Source organism: Protopterus annectens, chromosome 3.part1 (genome assembly GCF_019279795.1).
Source record: "Protopterus annectens isolate FY-2018-M chromosome 3.part1, PAN1.0, whole genome shotgun sequence".
NCBI classification, from domain to species: domain Eukaryota; kingdom Metazoa; phylum Chordata; order Ceratodontiformes; family Protopteridae; genus Protopterus; species Protopterus annectens.
This window is the reverse complement of record NC_056732.1, coordinates 971,065,958-971,088,709: the sequence shown is the minus strand read 5'-3', so window position 1 is coordinate 971,088,709 and position 22,752 is coordinate 971,065,958.

Below are 22,752 nucleotides of genomic sequence, written 5' to 3'. Positions count from 1 at the left end.
ATACAGTCCACAACAGTCAGTTACTGGCTGGCATGAATAAGTAAATCTGGCACACGTGTAGCATGTTATATTTTCAACAGAAATGTGAGTGTGTGTGAAGAAATGCAGGGTTCTGTAAAAATTGAAGTGAAAATGTCATGTGACAACATCCCAGATATGTAGATAAGGAAATATAAATGCAATCAAGAAATATGTAGCAGTAACATCTGCATCCTGGACAGTTAGTATGTCAGATATAGGTCAGGCATATATTGAACTAGCTAAACCCATTACACAACCTAATGTATGGTGGCAAGTGTAATAATACATGTAGAGGATATACACTTGTAGTCACTAGGAATGTAGTGTAGACTAAAAGGTCATTATAAGATGTTAACCGAGGTTTTTTCTACACCCTACTGTATGTGCATAAACCATGCAATTCCATACCTCAATGGGTATGTGTAATCTTAAATATTTGTTGGGACATACGTCCTATTGTTCTATAAATATTTGCATTCATGTTGATGCATGTGCCCTGTTTAAACACCACAATCATGGTGGCCTGTTGCTACCAAACATCCCTGCATGCTGTTGGAATATCCACTGTGGTTCAATATATGCATGTGTTATGCTTGCTGTTCAACTGTTGTAACATTGGTGTGTTGGGTTAATGGGAATATTACTGCATGCTGTTACAAATATTCTGGAATGCTGTTTTGCTTATGCTGTAATTAAACACACCTAATCACAGAACATATGGGAAGGCCGGTCCCAGCGGCCCCACCTGTCCTTCCTCAGCTGGCGAGTGTACCTGGCACCAGCAGGTCCGGTGCCCAGCCCAGGCTCCCTTCTCTGTTGGTCCTGTGCCACCTTTGGGTGGAAGCGCTGCAGGGGATGGGGCTCGTCCCCCATGCAAGCGTGGGCGGAGAAGGGTCACCTGTCACCCTTGGAAGGGTCTGGGCTGCGGTGCGTAGGGAGATCCAGCATTCAGTCGCTGATCCCTTATGCCAGCTCCTGCCGAGAGTGGCGCATTTCATGGGTGAGCCTGCCCATCCTACGCAGCCCCCAGCACAGCCACCCTCGGGGCTGTGAAGGTTCAGTGGTGACTGCCCATGGGTGGGGATCTCAGTTCCACTGTTACCATCTGTGGGCTCATGGGCTTGCGATTTCCAAACATCCGACCCCGTCAATTGTGTTCACCCACCCCATGTGTCATACACCACCCCTGTATGCATCTTGTCTGTCTTGTCTGTTTACCTTCCCAATCTACCTCCCCAGACATACCTACTTCCTCTACCTCACTTCCCACTCTCACCTGAAAAAAAAAAAAAAAAAAAAAGGGCAATCTGTACCCACAAAAAAATTACGCCCCATACATAGCTGCCCATTTCGCTCACATGTCCATCGGACAAACATGTAAGCTGATAATTAGAATTGGCAGTACAACATACTTTGTTGTCCTCACCCCTCTCCCAGGGGTGGAAGGTTTCAAATTTCACTCCAAATTCATTGCATATGCACAGCTGTTGCTGTTAAAGAAATGGGCAGCTATGGACCTTCCCTACACTCGTCCTACACATTCCGAGCTTGTTTACCTATTGTCTGTCCCTCTTTGTGCCCCCTTTTTCACCACTTTCCTATTTCCTCATTTTCTTTTCTTTAAAATAAATTAGCGCAGGGGTTAGCGGGAGTAAGCACTTTTAAGTGGTAGTAAGCGGGTTTAAGCGAGTGTGCACATGTGTGCGCTTAGTTAAGCATCACTAAGCATTGCGCAAACCCGCACAAACCCACTTACAACTGCTTAAAAGTGCCTTAGTCACTCTATGGCAGGGTCTTTGTTCTGCTAAGCAGCAAAAGAAAAAACCTCTACCAGTCTCGAACCCCAGACCATTGACACCATGAATTACTACTAAGCCACAGCAGATATACAAATAACTTGGTTCTGAAATAAATATATCATGCATTACAATGAGGGAATGTAAATGGAAATTAGGAATGGTATAACACAAATCCTTTTCTGTGGGTCTTTACCAGCAGTGGTTGCGGAATTGCATGCCATGACTGTGAAAGGAGAACCAGCCATCCTAGCAGGGAATAATGTTACAGTAGCATCTTACAAACACAACACAGTATCAGAACAAGATTAATACTGGCCACAGGAATACAGTGCAATAACCACATTTGTATGGCAGTTAATTGTGTAAGTCAGAAAAAAGTACATACTCCCATGTATCTTGTGTTAGCATTTGGAGGGGGGCGTACATGTCTACACTGAGACATGTGTACTGGAAGCAGCAACATTCAGGTTTAAGTACAACATGCATATAACTGGCTACAACCCTAGCATCAGATAAGAGACATATACCAACCTTCAGACTGACACAACGGTGTCCAGAGCAAACAAGCATGGGCCCCACCTTGGAAATCTGAAAGGGCTATGCCTACCTAACCTAGCATTTTATAGCAGTGGGCTGCAATCAAAGTGAGTAATGCAATCACCAAACAGCAGGCTGCATGCAATTACTGAATGGTGGGCAGCAATTGGTGCAGAGGCTGTCACATGCACAAGTGCAGATACCTAGAAAAGCAGGCTGTACCTGCAGTCCACACATGCAATTATATCATTGCAGGTGCTGTGAGATAGAGAGTGAAAGAGAAAGAGACATGGACACAGACACAGACACAGACTGAGACAGAGACAGAGACAGAACAGAGTGAGAAACAGAGACAGAAAGTTGAATAGAGGGCAAAAACTCAAAAAAAACCACCAATAAAAACAAAAAAAACTACAAAACTGTAACACATGGAGCAGGGAAATACTAAGGTAAGGTATGTAACTCACATGTATGTGTTGGCATGTTGTAGATGTTCCTGAAGAGTACTCAAATCATCCATCTGTGGCAGCAGTATGTATCTGTCTGTATCTTCACATGTGCATAGGGCAAGGGACATGCTGCAACTGTTAGTGAAGGGTGGACAGATATCTGTCAGTGAAGGTTGATATGTGCATATATGCATGTAGGTCGTAGTGAGTGGCTTAGAAAACAGCATGCAATGCGCAGGAGCGGCCTTAGGTCAACTGGTGCCCTAGGCAAAAGGCCTCCACGGCACTCCCTACCACACTTCCTGGTGCCCCCATCCTTGTCTTACTACACCACATAAATAGTGGAAAAGCACCCCTGCTAGAGCGGCGCCCTTGGCGGCCACCCAGTTGCCTATGCCTAAGGCCAGCTATGGTAGTGTTGATATATGTCATGTGGTGGTTAAATGCTGTGAGACAGATTTGTCAGATCTGCTGTGTTACAGCCAGTGAGGCCTGATAATGCTACAAGGGCTGAGGACACCCACATGCATTCTGCACAACACTGTGCAATTTAATCACGTACCTGTACAGCCCACAACTGTATATCCCCACAATGAAAGGTGGACTGTACATGTGCCTATATGTACATCCATGTGTACAGCAATGGATGTGTACATGTATGTGTATAGATATGCATGTATATTATATATATATATATATATATATATATATATATATATATATTTATATATATCTACATATATATATATATATATATATATACATATATATATATATATATATATATATATATATATATATATATATATATATATATATATATATATATATATATATATATATATATATATATATATATATATATATATATATATATATATATATATATATATATAGATATATATACACATATATAGAGTGAGAGAGAGAGACAGAGAGACACGGGGTCATATGTACCGCAACAGTTGTGTGGTGACCAAGGCATAGACTGTAGACAAGTGTTGATACTGCAGTGCCATTCCACCTTCCCAAAACAGTGTACCCATTAACTACCACATAGGTAGAGATCTACCTAACAGTGAAGGTGTGATAAGGGAACATAGGGCACAGGTGGACAGTAGCCTCCGCTTTGATGAAGACAGTGCCACTCTACACCTGTAATCTGTCTGTGTGGTATGTGTCATGACAACAGGTGTGTCAGCTATGGAAGTATAGGGTACAGTTCCCCTCTACTCATCACAATGCCCTGTGTGGTATGTGCTTCACATGACAACTACACCAGATGAACAGGCCACAGACAGACCCCCCCCAGAGGGTAATACTGGCCGCAAACAGATGCCCTATGCAGACTGACTCACAAAACCACAACTACACTGTATTGCATACTGGCCACACAGAGGTGACCTCTGCTGGACATACAGAGGTATGTCACATCCATAGCTGGGTGACAACCACCATGGCAACATATCACAATCCCTCCGGGATACACGCTCTAGGGCCCTAAACCTTGTCAGCTCACTAAACGGCACATGCTGGAGGGATAGGTTCCCATCTCAGAGATATGCCATACACCAGAATAGACCACATAGCAATACCAAACAAGGCTCCTCCTTAGCAGTTGTTATAAATACCCCTGATGATTGTGTGGGAGATTGGTAATACACCCCAGGAAACACCTCTGTGGTTCAGTTTGGCAGGGGCAAGTGAAATCAAAGTACATGTGTGTCAAAGGCCAGGGTAGCATATGGCTAGGCTGCTGTAGGCCCTAGGGCCAATAGCATATTACCTACCTATGACACTATGCACTCACACATGTACTTAATGCAATAGCTGCTATGTGAGGTTGAATAAGTGTAACGCTGAAAGTGTGCAAGGTCTGTAAAGGAGTGATAGCTTAGTGTGATGTTGTATCTGACATGGTAGTGCCTATCCTAGTGTGAGGACAGCAACTCATGTGTAATGTACTGTTAGGCCAACATAGTAGTACGGCAGATAATGTGACGTAGTTCTCCATTGACAAATGTGGTGTCTCATTATAGGCTAAAGCAATACATGTATGCTTAGTGAGTGTCACTGCTGGTGAATCCATCACCAATATGAACTGTAGTACTACCTGAAGCTGTAGGCCTAAACAGCACAGTATGGTGTGTGTTCACATTACTTGGAAACACTGTCATGTGTGTTTCCTGTAGTCTCCACAGAGGACAGAATGCAGGCATAAGGGTGTGTAAGTAGTGGCACACAGTACCGTATGCTACACAGGTAATGCTCATCTGTGTTGGCATACAGTGGTGCATTGTATGTTTGCCTGATGTGTGTGTGATTATGCCTGTACAATGGCTGCAATCATATGTGTGTTACAGGGTAAATGTGTGTATCCAGCAACATATATAGTCTGTTACAGCAGTATGCCACCTATAGTAACAACTGGACATATCTGTTAGGCAGGGCTATGGCATCAATGACTAGGGTGGTTGATTGGTACTACTGTACCTGTACTATACATCCATTGCAATGGATGACATCTCTTTTTGTGCATTGGTGTGATATACACCCCTGTCTTGCGGTTGTGCAATGTGTCACAAACAGTGTGTCTGGTACTGTTGTATAGTGGTGTGATATATAGAGTCTGCCAGGCAGTGTTAGTTAGTTGTGGCCTGAGAACCAGTAAGTGGTATTGAACGTGTGCAACCTCTGACAGACAATAGGATGGTATATATGGCAGGAAAGTGATATCTGTGGATAAAGGTGTAAAGTGTGACACAGGACACTCTCACACATATTGTTCATATCTTTTTCATCCAGATGGCCCACCAACGCAACCCAGCGTATACAGCGGATGAGGAAGAGGTGATACTCGACAGCCTATTGCAGCAGTACACAATGCTCTTCTCCAGAAGCAGCCAGCACCAGCAGGAGCAGACTGCACTGTGGCAGGAACTTGTTTGTCTAGTAAATGACATAGGCATGCATAACCAGACATATGAGCAGGTACGCCATCACTGCAGTTATTCAATTAGACAAATCCAGTGGCGTGCATCTGATATCCAAAGACAGCAGCTTGCCACAGGTGGAGGGGTGGCCATTCACCCCCCCCTCACCAGAGCGGAGGAGCTGCTCCTAAGCGTGGTGGTTCCTGGACAACAGGTACATCAACCACTGACATGTGTTGTAATGGAGGCCGGAGCCAACCAGCACATCCACCTGGAGCAAGCAAGTAACATGCCCAATCTGTAGACTACAGTTAACTGCATTGTTAGATTATGTGTACGTGAGATGTGTACTGTGTGTTTAGCAGTTGCGCTGCCTAGTGTTGTGCAATACGGATAGTTTGAATAATATTCCTACACCTGTGACTGTTGACTGTTGTTGTACTGCAGTTTAGCATACCCACTGTAGCAATGCCACAGTTGTGGCCACTTACGAGCCCTCTCATATTCTCTTAGGTCCCTCTGGTGTGACGGCAGGGCAGCCGATCCATGCTGGTGAGTGTGTTATACCTGCAATGTTGGTAATGAAATATGCATGTCATAGGTGAGGTGTAGGCCATGTACATGTAACACCCCTATGCATAATGCATGCTGTGCATGTTTGCTGTGAGACGTTGCACAGCTCAGTAATGTCAGTAGCTGCCTCAATGACATGCAATACACAGAGCATGACACACAGTTGTGGCAACCCCGTACTGCACATTGGATAGGCATAGTTGCAACACCTGTACACAACATAACACATGTATTACATGCAGTACACAAAGTCATGCTACATATGGCGTAACCACACACCCACTGTAAGGTCACACTTCAGTATCCCACATGTCATCCACACACACATGACATACCTCGGGGGTAGAGGCCTATCATGGGGCTGTGCAACACTCTTCAACACATAACACAGTCATGTTAGGCAATGCTCCCTACTGGGCACCTCATTCACCCATGTACAAAGTGGCTGTGTAATAGTGAGCGTATCCACGGCACTGCATTTCAGGTACAGCATGCTAGGCAGTGGTCTGTCACACAGTAGTAACCATGAGTGACCACAAGATGCATGATGATGATGATGGCACATGGTACTACACCCCATCCGGTTACAGTGACCACAGTACTACACATAGCAGTCTTTGCTGTGCACCTCATTGTTCAGTGTGTGTAAACATATGCACCTATACACACCATGCATAGCATGTTGTATGTGTGCTTACATATGCTAGTATACACATTCTGCACATCAGTCGCCATCTGTACAAAGAGTCACATATATGTCCTGGAATGCTATTGGGTGTATAGGTCACATGACACACATTGGGTATGTGTGTTGTTTAATGGTGCAGTCATGTAGCATGCCATGTCGTGGCTGGCACTGACATATCTGCAATATGTCCCACACTCACCATAACCACTGTACAATGTCCATGTCGAGCATTGGGATTCCTTCACGTCTACATGCATCACTCATCCCATGTCTGTACATTGCGTGCATTTGCTACACCTGTGCCCACTATTATGTGCTATGGACACAGACACTGTCATCAGACATGGCAATCTATGTGTCACACAGATAACACATGCAGCCATGGTATGTATACCATTGAGTGATGGTGCACATGACATTGCAGAGCAGATAATGCTTGCACAGCAATGTTGTGTCCATGTACACACTCTGTTCCAGGGTGTACCCAATCACTGAACAACTACACACATGCATCAAAGCCATGTATAATGTCATTAGATTGGGCTGTCTACACTTGCACTGCATGGTCTTGAGCAACACATATTCTTCATGCTGACACGTGTGTGGTGACTGTTTGTCTTGTGATACTGTCACCCACCATCACTCACTATTGTGTATGTGTTGGATTGCTTGTGTGTTTATGTGCTGTGGTGAGCAGTGTATTTATGTGCATGTGTGCATGTGTTCATGTGTTCATGTGTGCATATGTGTGTGTGTTCATGTGTGCATGTGTTCATGTGTGCATGTGTGCTAACATCACGTACAGATTGTAAAGTGTGTTTCCAGTCTTCCTTCCACAGGTGCTGAGTTAGGGGTGGCTGAATGCAGCAGGGAACCTGATGTCACCACCACTAATAGTGGAAATGATGAGACATGTATTGTGGCACAGGAAGATCTGACAGGGTCTGTCATTGGTCCACCAATCGACAGTACACAGCGGTCAACCCCATCTATGTGCACACTCATACTGCCAATACATCCCTCGTCACCAATGGCCTTAGCTGAGGGACAGCATACAGTTGGCATTGACCAGGAGAGTGTGGTACCTATGGCACATGCATCCCCTCACAGCAGCCATAGCCGGATTACTGGAATGGTACCACATAGGCGGATGTCTAGAGGTTCTTAGGGGAGCACCACTGGTCATATTGCCCCTGGCAGATGTGCCCCCAGAGGTATTACAAACTCCAGTATGTTCTGGGCTGTAATGCAGGCACAGGCACGTATGGAATGGTACACCCGACAGGGACTAAGGGCGCAGAGGGCCCATTACACTGCTTTCAATGACAGCATCCGTGACCTTGCCGGTGCCATCCGGAATTACACTGAGGTCATTGATAGCCATTGGAGGGAGACATTAGATGTCCTCCACAATGTGTTAGCCATGAGCCAGGACCGTGCGGGAGGGATGAGAAGCCAATGCGGACACATGCCAGCAACAGCATCAGCTGGCAGTCATCGTGGATGGACCACGGATCACAGCCACTCCCGTAGTGGCAGTACCAGCCCTAGCAATGCTGGGGCTGGCCTGTCCATTGACCGTCCTACTAGACCACATGCACATGGCACTGGCCAGTCCCAGCAGGGACATGGGTCCAGTCATCATACCTCTGCCTCTGATGACAGCACCCAGTCAGGGTTGGTACCCGATATTGCCCGTAGCACCCCTGCTAGGCACAGGTACTGTGTCCGTGGCTGGAGACAGTGATCTGTACAGCCTAGTAGGTACAGTCTGTGGCTGTCCCACAACCGCCCGTATATGGCAGCCACATGGTGGAGTTGTGTGCATGCAGACACACACACATTTACCATACAACTAGGGCTCACACATACACACACACATTACATCAACATTGGCCCATGAGGTACTGTTGTCCCTCACGCACACACACACACACACACACACACACACACACACACACACACACACACACACGCAGACATGCCAATTGGATGGGTCAATGTCGGGCTCTGGCAAACCTACAACACACCCTGTGCATATGATGACACCTGTGCCACCTCCTGTCATCTGTAACATTGATGCAGGAACAGGGTAACATGGTTCTGATGCACAGGGCGACATTATAGCAGTGTAGCAATAGTAGCAAGTTGACAACAGGAAAGTGAAATGATATCCTTGTAGGTATACCTGAGCAGGCATTATGCATCACAGCTGTGATAGTCATTATAGCATTGTTTACACCAGTGTTAGGCCTGAGTATGTAATGTCCACCCATGTGCCACTTGGCTGAAGTGTACAGTGTTGCCAGCATGTGTTAGTGAGTGGACAGTACGTGTGTGATGTGTGCATTACAAATTAGTGGGTGTACATCTGTGAACATGGTGTGTGCACACTGTCTGCATGTACGTGCATAGTGGACACGTGGGATGTGTGACATACCCTGTTCTACACATTGTTATCATCTCATGGTATCTTTTGATGGCCAGTATGCATTCTACTACAGATATGTACTAACATGGGTACACATGTGTGTATGACATGGGTTGGCACTATGCTGTAGGTGATACTGTTGATATCTGTCAATGATCTGCAGTCTGGTAGTATACACCATCTCAACAGCATGACTATAACCAATCATTAGATGATGTCCTGACAAATGGCTCACAGTTGTAGGGAACTCAGTAACAGTTGGATCCTTCTAGTACTATACAATAACAGTAACCAGTGGTATTGACCGCTACACATTCCTGGGACCACACCTGTATGGCATATAGCCCTCTTAGGTACACACAAACACACTAGGGATATGTCCATCCACATCTGGAAATGCATGCATTGGCCTACACTGCATTCCCTGGATGGGACGTATATCCTACACAAGGGTATCATACAGATAGATACCTGTTGTCCAATACATGCTGTATAGCAGTAAGCCATCTATGGTATAGTCATCCACATTTACTATACATACTATCCCGACAGTACCACATAGGTGGTAGCCCTCATCATGTATGTTGGGTACCAATGTGTACAGACAGACACGTGTTATGTCATCTGTTTCTTGGTATCCACATATCAATAGGTATTGTGGGGTCCCTCGGTGTTTCACATAACACATTAGGGGCCTGCATGCATATCCACAGGGCTGGTGTACACCTATAATGACTGTCCATTATTGCCAGTCTTTGTTGTGTATGAACATGTCTGACATATACCCCGGTAATTACCCTCACTCACAGCACTCTATAGTAGGTGTCATGGGTGTGTGTGGCAGAGATGTCCTTGGCCACGGATCACTACATTGGCCGGGCTTGACACAGGCATACATATGTGACCTATGATTTGTGAAGCAGCAGCACAATCTGTCGAAGATTACAAATGTATTCATGTCGTATGTAGGCTTCACACCTATGTACTGATTGAGGTCACATGTACACATATTTATTTGACACGCAGATACCCGATGTGTGCAATGCACATACTGTTTGAAACATGTCATACCATAGTAAAAGCAAAACCCACACTGCATTGACCACCTGTGGCACACACACACACACGCACAGCATTTGCAGGACTCATACCCCTACCTAACTATGTTATGATGCTAGAAAGATATGCATTAACACGGCGCGCTGTATGCATTACTGGGGGGTTTATGTTGACCTTGAATATTTGTAGGATGCTGACATCAGACTTCCCAAAGGGGGATGTACCTCTTTTAATGTGTTTTCCCAGTCTCCGAAAAGGCTACTCTTCTCAAAGGAAACCACACACATACACCCCCCCCCCCCCCCCCACACACACACACAGTTGGCATTTGCAAGACTCAAACCCCTATTTAACTATGTTATGATACTAGTGAAATACACATTAACATGGCGCGCTATATGCATTACTGGATGGCTTCTGTTCTCCTTGAATATTTGTAGGATGCTGACATCATCAGACTTTCCAAAGAGGGATGTACCTCTTTTAATGTGTTTTCCCAGTCTCCAAAAAGGCTACTCCTCTCAAAGGAAACCACACACATACCGCCCACACACACTTGGCATTTGCAGGACTCAAACCCATACCTAGCTATGTTATGATACTAGAGAGATATTCATTAACACAGGATGCTATATGCTTTACTGGGTGATTTCTGTTCTCCTGGTATATTTGTAGGATGATGACATCATCAGACTGGACATGGTAATGTGTGTACACATTGTTTTGCAATCCCAGGAATGATCCATGTAGGTCGGTAGGTATCAACAGCTTGTACAGGACCCCGTGAGTCTCACCTTGTGTGATCTATCTGTGGACATATTGACATCCCTTCATATGTCAACGCATATCTATGCACAGATTGTTGGTTCTGTGGATACGACATGTGTCTGTCATGTTGATGAAGAGCTGTTCAAAGTCTATGTGGGACATGCATAGCTCCATTCCATGATGCATGTCCTGGGTGGCTGCCTTGCAGATGGTGTAGCATGCTTGGGAACCATGATCTGCACATGAACATACCACAGTTGGTAGGGATGTGTGTTTGTCGGTTTCCAATAGCTCTGTTTATCACATCTGCCATGATGCACTCCATGGCCTTGCAGATCAGACTTTATAGGCTTACTGGACTATACTTCCCATGGTGTGTTGTGCACCCACACATGTGGGGAGTGCCATATGTTGCTGTAACACATTTGACGGTTCCAGGTCCTGTGGAGGGTCTGTTTGTTCTGTAGTGCATGCATGACACATATTGGGAAACAATGTAATCCAATTGCTGCCATGCTTTTGGCTTTGGGGGGAACTGTTCAGCCATTCTACACGTGATATCTCCTGGTGTGATGTCAGGGACTATCGTCTGTGGGAGGTGTGTATGTATGCATGGGCCTGCCTGATAGGATGTTGGCAATGTCAGTAAGGTACAGTTGTCCCTGACTCAGCACATATATGCGTGTACATTACTATTTATTACATAGCTGAAGGACATGTTATGATTCTCAGTCTGGACACCTTCTCAGCTACCCTTTACAAAACACCAACAAACCTGGGCACTAATCCCGGTTATACTCTTTTACACACTTAACACCCTACTGATCCTTTGTGCTCAGGCTACAGAGTATGTCATCATAATACACTGGCATGTCCAGGGGTTGGTTTCATATGTACTCTCCAGTAGTCCAGCTAGTGAATATTGTGGTTATGACACAATGTCACATCTGCCTCATTTACACAGACAACCCTCTCCTCCTCACATCACACTCACATATATGTGGGAGATGTAACAATATTGACATACAGGATGCTGAGCTCTCTCGACCCATGACTGGCATAGTCTATCAGGTGGTGAGGTTGACCACACACACCACATATCAGTCTCACATACACCGATAGTGACAGCACACAAACCACATTATCACACATACACATATTTGGAGGCTCTACATACACTCTGCCTAAGCAGCAGAGACCTCCAAAGCAGACACACATACAACTGCTACCCCACTACAATGCCCACATGTCACACAGTTTACAATGTCAATGTGCCACACAGTCACTGCCCTTTGGGCTAAACAACACACCTGATACACTTGTTATAGGTGACACAATGTCAAACACACTGTTGTCCCACTCACCAGGCCAAACAAGGGAATAGTCACTTTGAGCTGTCTCTCAGGTGCCAGGATCCGCCACATAACACATGCACTCAGGTCACTCCAAAGCAAGTCCAGGACTGGCTCCATCATTGTCCATGCTGGTGCGTACAACCTCAGAAGTTCCTCCCTGGACCACATGACATGAAACATAGAGGAACTCTGTAATCATGTAGCCCAGCCCAGCATTACCTTGACCTTGTCTAGCATCTTACACTCACCAAGTATGATGTCACAGTATACCAACACACTGATCACGTTTAACAGTTGGCTAACATATTGGTGTTATTCAAAGGGGATACAGTGTCTGTCACCCTGGGATGACATGCTCGACATGCCACGTAGCTTCCCTATGGGCAGCTTGCACCTGTCATCCTTGGACTTTTGAATACTGGCTAGGGCACTTGCTGCCACCATACTGCCTTATTTAAGTGGGGATGAAAGGACAGAACCACCTCCATAGACATTACAGAGTACACGATACTGAGGGTAATACTGCTCAACACCAGATGTATTACTCTCAACTTGCGCCCACTCAGGAATCTCCTCAGTATGGAGGATAGCAATATCTGTGCACTAACAGACACATGGTTCAGGCTCCTACATGCACACCAGCACTACCAGGTTGTATTTCGTACCATGCTTTCTGACCACATAACTCGGAATGGCCAACACAAATAGGGGGTGTATCCATATACATCACAGATACACATACCTCCGGGTTGGTAGCACTGCACAAAGCATCACGGACTATACATATGCAACTAACATTGTGCAAATCGGCCTTTTGGTTTGTTGCCTGCTACAGACCACACCCCCCAACTCAGCAACCACACTCAGCTTTCCTGGGAACATTGGACAATATGAAGGTCTCCCCAAACACCATTATATTGGGTGATGTGAAATACCCACACATTGACTGTGGATAGTACTCAGGCCACAACACCCTTGACCAACAGTTGCTACTATTTCTACACTCATATGCTATGGCACAACCGGTCACCACACCCACACGAGTGGACAACATATCGGACATGATCATCACCGACATGGGGACTCTATGTTCCACACCTGCAATATACCCTCATTGCTAAGGGCAGAACATACTTTATCTCACTGGACATCCATATCCCGTTCCCACACCCATCCTGGGTAATGTTGGTGAACTTCCCAAAGGAAAACGTCACACTCCTCTAAACCATGGTGGTATCCTTCAGAGACCCTGGGTCAGTGGTAAGTATGGCTCAGACTGCTGTATCCTTTACATACACATTCTATGGACACCTAGTGGACCGCATGGATCGTTACATCCAAAATAACAACTGGACTCATTCCTGCAATGTCAGTGGACCTGTGTGGTAGACCCCAGCCATTCATATGCTTTACAACAAATGGAGGAAGCTACTACATGATAGAGCACAATCCCAGACAGGGAAGGCATCTGTGATCTGTACTAGCAGACAGCTACAATCACTTGGATAATTATGTCAGGCACGCTTCTAATGGACAATTGCACCAGATACGTCAGACACTCACAAGGCCTTCTTCAGTCGATTCAGGTACCTGGCTGGACACTCACTGATATGCTGTGTGTTACTGCATACTGACTAAACATACCCTGAACCCACTGACATTGCCATCATCCTGGCAAGCAGGTTCAGTGCAGATGTGTCCACCACATCCCCCCTAAGGTGGTACTGCCCATACCAACAGAGTGTAACCTCCCAGACATCACGAGTAAACAGATGAGTGCTACCCTCCCCACAGCAGACAACACAGCATCAATGGGACCAGACAGTGTCCTGGCCTGTGCCATACACAGCCTTCATGACAGACATAACACTCACATTACGTCACTGTTCAACATAAGAGTTACTGCAGGAGAGTTACTGCAGGATATGTACCCACGGAATGGCGTACAGTGATAGTGATCCCGCTCCACTGAATACTGCCACAACAGACCACAGGCAATATTGGCCTAAAAGGCTAATTAGCCTGTTCTGCAAAGCTATGGGGTGTATTGTAATAGGACTCATGCACATAGACATGGGAAACCTACAGACACTGGGTCCTACACATTACAGCATTCTTGTGGGCAGATCTTGCCTGTTGGACCTGTTCATATTCTTTCAACAGTTACCAGGTCCATCAGTGTAGGGATGGTTGTCCACACAGCCTGCCTGGACCTTGCACAACCCTTCAACATAATACCCCGCTCGGCCATTATGCATAGGCTCACCAGCATCAATATCAACACATATCTGATACGATGGATTGCTACCTGGATCAGGGATAGCGCCTACATGCTCAGTGTTGCAGGTACCATGTCTGACTATACACCAATTACACATGGCATTCCACACGGCTCAGTCCTGGGACCTCTCTTGTTCAGTATATATTTGTGTGATGTACAGGCTATCACAGGAGGGATATGGCTGCCCATGTTCGCAGATGACTGCAAACTGGGTGCCATAATCAGCTCTCCTGCTGGCACATGCATACTCATACAGGGTCTCACAGAGATAGGTTGAATGGTGCCTGAGCCATGGCCCATGGCTACTTGCCATTAGTTGCATAGTCATCCCCTTTGAGGATGACAAGATGCCCACACATTACCACATAGGTTGTAATCCATTACATACAGTAGTGGTTGTTACTGTTTTGGGGACACGACCTGTTCGTACTCTCGCCTTTGACAATCCTATTGCCATAGTGGTTAGACAATACGTCTACATAGCCCACCATATCCCACATGGTTTCACATGTTGATCACGTGTGGTCATTGTGCCCCTATACTCTTCATGACCATGCTTGGTTACTATGCCACATTTGGGATGTACCTTACCTGACACCTGCAGCAACTGTAATGACCACAAATGTTACTCATTGAGCAGATGTAGGGACTCACACAGATGCCCTGCACAGTTCCGATACAGTAACTCCAGCTATACTCAGTCACTTACCACCTACACGGATGTGTTGTGTGCCTGTAGTTGCAGGCAATATCTGACCCAGACTTACTGGACATGCTCCACCTCAGGATATCCAACTCCCTTGGAGCTACACACTCCAGGGATATATAACTCAGCACTGATGTTAAAAGGACATGCTGGGGGGACAGATTATTATCAGAAAGCCTCCACTAACTCTGGAGTGTAGTCCCAGTTTTGCATAGGCAGAGCCACCCACTGACCACCTACAGGTGACATCTTGACATATGGATGGGTGATCACATGTTTACCCATGGGATATCTTCTGGGTCCCTGCTAGACAGAGGCACAATACACTCAACATGAATGGACTATCTTGTGTGACCTACTATTCAGAGGCACAGTGTTCTGATTTGACTGTGTTGCAGAAGCCAAACACACTGGCTATGCTTGTACATGCCCTAGGGCAGATAGCCTAGTATCAACCTCTGAACCTATGAGAATTTTCATGATGCACAATGTTTATTGCTGATACTGTTTGCAGGTTTTTATCATCTTTGCTTTCACACTTTCTATGAACCACTTAGGTATCTGCAGAACATATTTGCTTATGGCAGGGTTCCACTATATTATATACGTGTTTGTTGTCATATCAGTGTGTGCATAGGGCAGATTGCTGGGTATTAAGAGGTTCCTGGGTTAACACATGCAACTGTCTGCTATGTGTGGCCCAATGCTGTACTCCAACATGGCCTAAGTGTGTGAGCATGCCCAGTTCAGACTGTCAGTGTTCTGTTGCCTGACATTTGTCTGATGTATTCAAGTGTGTGAGCATGCCCAGTGTGACCTTCAGTATGTTGCTGTCTGAGGTCAACTACATTTGTTGATGTATGTCTACATGTCCAATATTAACATTTGTACTGTGTGTGTTGAAAGTCAGGTTCTATTCTTACTGCAGGACTCACCTTTGTGTCATAACTCGACAGAGATTATGCTGTGCCTGCAGGATTTCCATGAAACACTTTGCATAGACTTATCAACATTTCTTCATTTCTTCATACAGGCTAACCACTGCAATATTGTCATGTTTTGTGGTTCAGTACTATGGCTATAGTGCACAGTATCCTAGGTTCAAGGTCCATCGCCGCTTAAGTTTTCATACTGAGCAGATTAGACTGCTTATGGGCCAGTAGAGCAAATATGAGCATGTTGGCTTTTGTTCAGCTATGCCCTACCTAGACCCAGCTTGTCCAACATTGCTCAATATTAACCATCATTGCTGGACATTGGCCAATATTACTCTACATTGACCACATTTGTAGTAGTTGGTGTGTGCGATTTTGTTTACATATACTTCATGATGGTAAATGCTGTTTAGCACTGCTTTATATTGCTTAACACATGGCAATCATGCCTCAGGTGTTGATGCAGGGCTGCCTATGTCGGATGCACATACTACACTCCCTATACATGTTTGAAAGCAGGTAGTGTCAACGTAGGCATCCCTTTTACTATATGTGTGGTCCAGAGAGAGATATCATTTCCAGAGTTCCTACTGAGCCAGTGTATGTGCTATGCATTGCCTCTTTGCCAAGGCCAAAGCATACTGGGCAAGCCTCCTTCTGCCTACTGGGGCAGGATCAGGTTGTTCCTCCTCTGAGTCACGCTCTGCCTGTGATGACCTTGGCAATGGTGGGGGCTGTTTGGCCCAGGCCTATGCTGGTCCTGCTGCAGCTGTTTTCGCAGGATCATATTATATAGCATAGCACATACCATGACAATTTGGGTACATGTAGTTGGCGAGTACTGCAAGGCTCCATCAGATATGTCCAGGCACAGGAACCGTGACTTAAGCAGCCCAAATACACGCTCAATTACATTTCATGTTTTTGCGTGTGCCTCATTATGGCGTTCCTGTTCAGGTGTGTTTCTGATGGGTGTCATCAGCCACGGCTCCAGTGCATAGCCAGCATCCCCCACTAGGTGACCATGTGGGATGTCCCCATTGGCAAATGTCTGGTACAGCCGTGTCAGATGCCAGATATGGGAATCATGGTAGCTTCCAGGGTAGCCAGCACACACATTCAGTATTATGCCCTGGGCATCACACATGACCTGGCAGTTGATGGAGGGGAAGCCCTTGCAGTTGAAGTAGACCCTACCCCGCTCACCGGTTGGTGCTTTGATGCGTATGTGCGTGCAGTCTATTGCACCCACTACCTCAGGGTATTCCGCTATTTGCTGGAAGAGACGCATACTGCTAGCCAATACCACACAGGGATTGGGGAAATATACATGATCACCGACATGTGCTGACATGGCATCCAGGAACTGGTGTAGTACCCTAGATGCTGATGCCTGTGATATCCCCATCATATCACCAGTTGGTCTCTGGAAGGTACCTGTTGCTAATATTCTTAGGCCAACACATACCTTAGTTTCCACTGGGATGTTGGTTCTGTGTGTGAGGTGTGGCCTGCACAGCTCAACAATTTGCTGCAAGAGGTCTCTGTCCACTCTATAGCGCTCCACTATCTCCAGCTCATGTAGACCCTGGTAGGTAACCCTGGGCCTGTACACTCTTCTCTGTCACCTCACTGTGGGTTGTCCAGCAGCATTTGCATTATCACCACCCTCAGCATTTTGCATATGTCGCCTTATAACAGCAATGGCAGCCCCTAACATTTTTTGTCTCAGTGAAGCTTTTTCAGTTTTCACTTCTATTAGCTTACTGCAGTGTTGCAGTGTCTATTGAGAGAAACATAATGGACTGTTGTTTGCAGAGTGTTAAGTGCTGGGCTGGGCTGGGCTAATGTTCTGCCTGGGTAATTGCCTAATTCTGATTGTTTTCACCTGCTAGCTCTGCTAGTGCTCTCTGGTAACTTCCACTATTTGGTGTACTTCCTTTTTCCTTTCTGCTTTCTCGGGGGGGGGGGGAAGCGCCGCGCACACAAGCGTAAACACACGCACACCAGCTAACACGCATGCACACATGCTTACATGGACTAAAAGATGTTTATTCTTGTTAAAACGTGTGCACACTGGTGCAAACACGCTTACAACTGTTTACACAGCCTTACATATGCTTACTCAAGCCTACACTTGTGTAGCTACATGCGTGCACACACGCTTACACGAGCGCACACTGTCTTACTCGGGTTTACTGCCACACACACGCATGCATGCACGCTCAGCAAGAAACTTTGGTGTTATCCACGGCATACACCTTCGATTTCTTGACTTTACCTGGCCTACCTGTTGACACACCTCTTTCACTATTATGTAAATGTAAGCTGACACATGACACTCTGCTCCAATGAGCTTCACTCCTTTCATACATACCCCACTCGTGATGTCACCTATCTTCTACTCTGTTACTACCCTTATACTACTCCTACACTCCACTGACTGTGCTCATTTGCTATGTAAACTTGCGATTCACTATCCTAACTCTCATTTGCATAGAATTGCCTACTAATGCTTAGTTACATCTCTTAGACTGAGCTTCCCCCCTTAGCAACTTCTACTCGGTGGCCATGTTGTCTTCAGCCTGCCATTCCCTTGCATTGTAAATTCTTTTTAGCTATAAAATCCACATTTGTGAATTTTAATTATTAATTTTTTGATTTTTAGGTCACAGTGCGTTTGCGCGGCACTGCGCTATGGTTAAACCAGGAGATCGGGATAAAAAAAAAAGTTATTTTATTTTTAATTTGCATCCCTTCCATTTGCAAATGGCCATATTTTTGGCCATTGGCATGCTTCCTCCTGTACATGCATGCTTTATTTCCAGCTGACACGGCTCCATTTTGCTATTTGCAGAACCGTACTCAGTTATCAACTGACTACGTTTCTGCAAGTAACACTACTCCTACTCGGACAGGTTTGGGTTTCCTGGATCGCAAATTTACCTCATTTGCATAGCTTTCACCTGCAATTGAGGTAATTTGCATATCCCAGCCCTGTCCGTGTAGGACTAGTTTTGAGATCTCAGTTGCACACCCCTACCAGCTGTTCCTGGATCACTCGGCAGACATGCTGGCTGCATGGAGTCTTACTCTACTCTAAGAGTCCGTGCAAGCCTTCGTGAATCCGGCCCGCAGTCTTTTTTAACTAGTTGCTTTGGATATAATATGCATTCTTGTAACTTTGTTCAGAACAAAGGGTATCTGCCTTAGCCTAATACATATCTCTTCTGCACCACTCAGTTGAAGATGCAGTTTTTCCATTTTTGCCAATATGTTCTCCCTGATATGCAGCAGACTGCCTTCCTGCACAACATGCCACCTTAGTTATTCATGGCAACTTTACAAAATTTTGTATTTGCATTAAAGAGCACGCATGCGTGCCACCAACTTTCAAAACAATTTAATCAGTGAATTTTGTTCTAAATGTTTAGCAAACACAATCCGATGTTCTCCTTTGCTGAATATTTCACCTCTGAATTATGCAAGCAACTATTTATACATGATGGTTCATGCAACCATTGCACTATACATATATTTATTTTATGTTGCCATAACGTCATTTTTCCTCCTATAACAGATAAAATTGATATACAAGAAGCTGTTAAGGGTAATATACAAGATGGCAAATATTTGGTCCCTTTAATTGGTTATGCTTTCCTGTTTTATATCTTTATTATATCAATTAGCTGTGCAAATCATGAAATTAGACATACATAAAACAATTAGAGGAATGACTGTGACCTAATGAAATCCTGGCCTTTATATCTCACAAAACAATATGCATGGTGTGCTTGCATGCACTCATGCACTGTTATATCCTGTGCTGCAAAAATATATGTTTAAATTTTTTCACCCAGTACATTTTGGTTTGGATGCTTTAATTGCACAGTTTTGATTGGATTATAAAACATATATTTCAGTAATTTAAGAAAAATTAAACTCTATACTTGTACTAATCAGTCCTAACCAGTCTTTTTATTTTGTTTCTCTGAGATTCATAGACAAATGCTGCTTAGCTCTATAACACTAATACTCAGAAGTTCACTTCATGGCATGACTCGGTCCCCTTCAATAAACACATTACACCGAATGACATTATGACAACCTTTATTAAATTTCTATAACTTTGATTACCAATTTTATTTACAACTGGACATAGTATAGTTGATTCTAAACACAGCATAAACATCCCTGTAATGTTAATCAGGACAGCGTACCTGCTCATCCTGCCCAATAAGCAGCGTCCAAACCTTTGCTCACTTACTTTACTTATAAACCTTGTAATGTTAATCAGGACAGCGTACCTGCTCATCCTGCCCAGTAAGCAGCTCCCATACCTTTGCTCACTTACTTTACTTATAAACATCCTTATAATGTTAATCAGGACAGTACTTGCTCATCCTGCTTAGTAAGCAGCGTCCATACCTTTGCTCGCTTATTTTATTTATGAAGCAGCATCCCATCTCACTTTATAAACCATTTATCAAATTGCCAACCAAATAAGCAGCATCCTTACTTCTGTTTGCATACCTATTCAGTAAACTTCCTCCAGCTGCTCATTTTCTTTCCACAAATCCTTGGAATAAACCTCCACACACCAGAGGGGGAACAGAAGAGGGCAAGCCTGTCCCTCTTCTCAGCCAACCAGGATGTTCCCTCTCCCTTCAACTCAAATTCTTCAACCCACTACTTCCCATAAAGGGAAGAATCAAGCCAAACATCATTCGGTGTACCATCATCTGTAAACCACCTTAAAATCCTGTCACAAACCTACAGTGTCATACCAGCACTGAAACACACTCTAATGAAACTAAATAAAGTAGCCCCTGTAGACAAGCTACTTATACCACCATACAAAGCCTTTACTAGTCTGAAATGCCTATTGGTCCCAGCCACACCAGATGAGCAACTAGCCATCACCCTCCAAAATGTGGTAAAATAATCCAACCCTACCTCCTGTAAAACTGTCACTCAAAGCCAATTCCTCCTGTGCACAAAGCACCACCCAGCTCACCATCCTGATCCACTTATTCAATGCAACCTGTTAATCCCGACTAAAACAACACCCCTTTTACCAAAACAGCTCCTATAACCGTCCCCTTAAACCTGCCACAATCATGTAATCCTAACCATCATCTTACCTGCCTCAGCTCACCTAATATCTCCTTCAACAGTAACATAACTTGGTATGCTGCCATAGTAATCTGCCCACCAAATCCATTCAAGAAAAAAAAAAACACCCCCAATTATCAACAAGACAGTGTGAAATTCACCCTGATGCTTCCACAGCCATGAACAAATCAAACCCCTATACAGCTGCTCTGCTAGAAATCCATAACCTCATTCTTAATGCTCCATCAGCCGATACATTCCTCAGCAACCTCCCTCACCTATTGAGTCCAAATTCCTTCAGACCAATAAAAATGCCAACTCAGCAAGTTCCCATCTGTGACCTCAGTGTGATCTGTAAAAGAAAAACTGTAAATCTTTTACACCTGCAAAGCCCATTTCTTAATGACATTATGCACCACTAAGATCATAGTTCTTTCATCAACTGTATGAAATGCATGCATTACTGAATGCCAAACCCCCAGACTTATGATATCTTAGCAATTTTTTTTTTTATTACAACCATATTCATTATAAGACTGATACACATACAAAATACCAAGTTCATTGCATCAAAAGGCGTATTCTGGTATCCTTTAACCATCTCATGAGGTTTCTCAACCAAGCTGTTAACTGTTAAATAGAGCAGGGAAATTAAAACTACCACATCTGTCTACAAAATGCCAAACTCCATGACCAACACTATCCATCTACCCCAAAAACCATCCCATTGAAATAACCCAAAGGTAACCACCACAGTGAAACACACCAACTTAATAACCCCTACCAAAGTAACCACCTTAAACTAGCTGCCCTGCAACTTCAGAAATGCCTAACTCCTCAAAGACCCGTGTTTGAAACAAAACACTGCCTTGTATATACAATAACAATACCTCCTTATCCCACTACCAAACAACTGGATGGGTGACTAAATTCACCCTAGAGTTCTACCCCTGTCTCAAGAAAGACAATAGAAACAGCATGTGGAAATAAAAATATATCTTGGCTACCTACCAGACCCTACACCATTAACCCCATAACTACCTTTGGTCCTATGATTGTTGTGATTCTGCCTTGCCTGTATACCCCAAACCTCCAATAAACA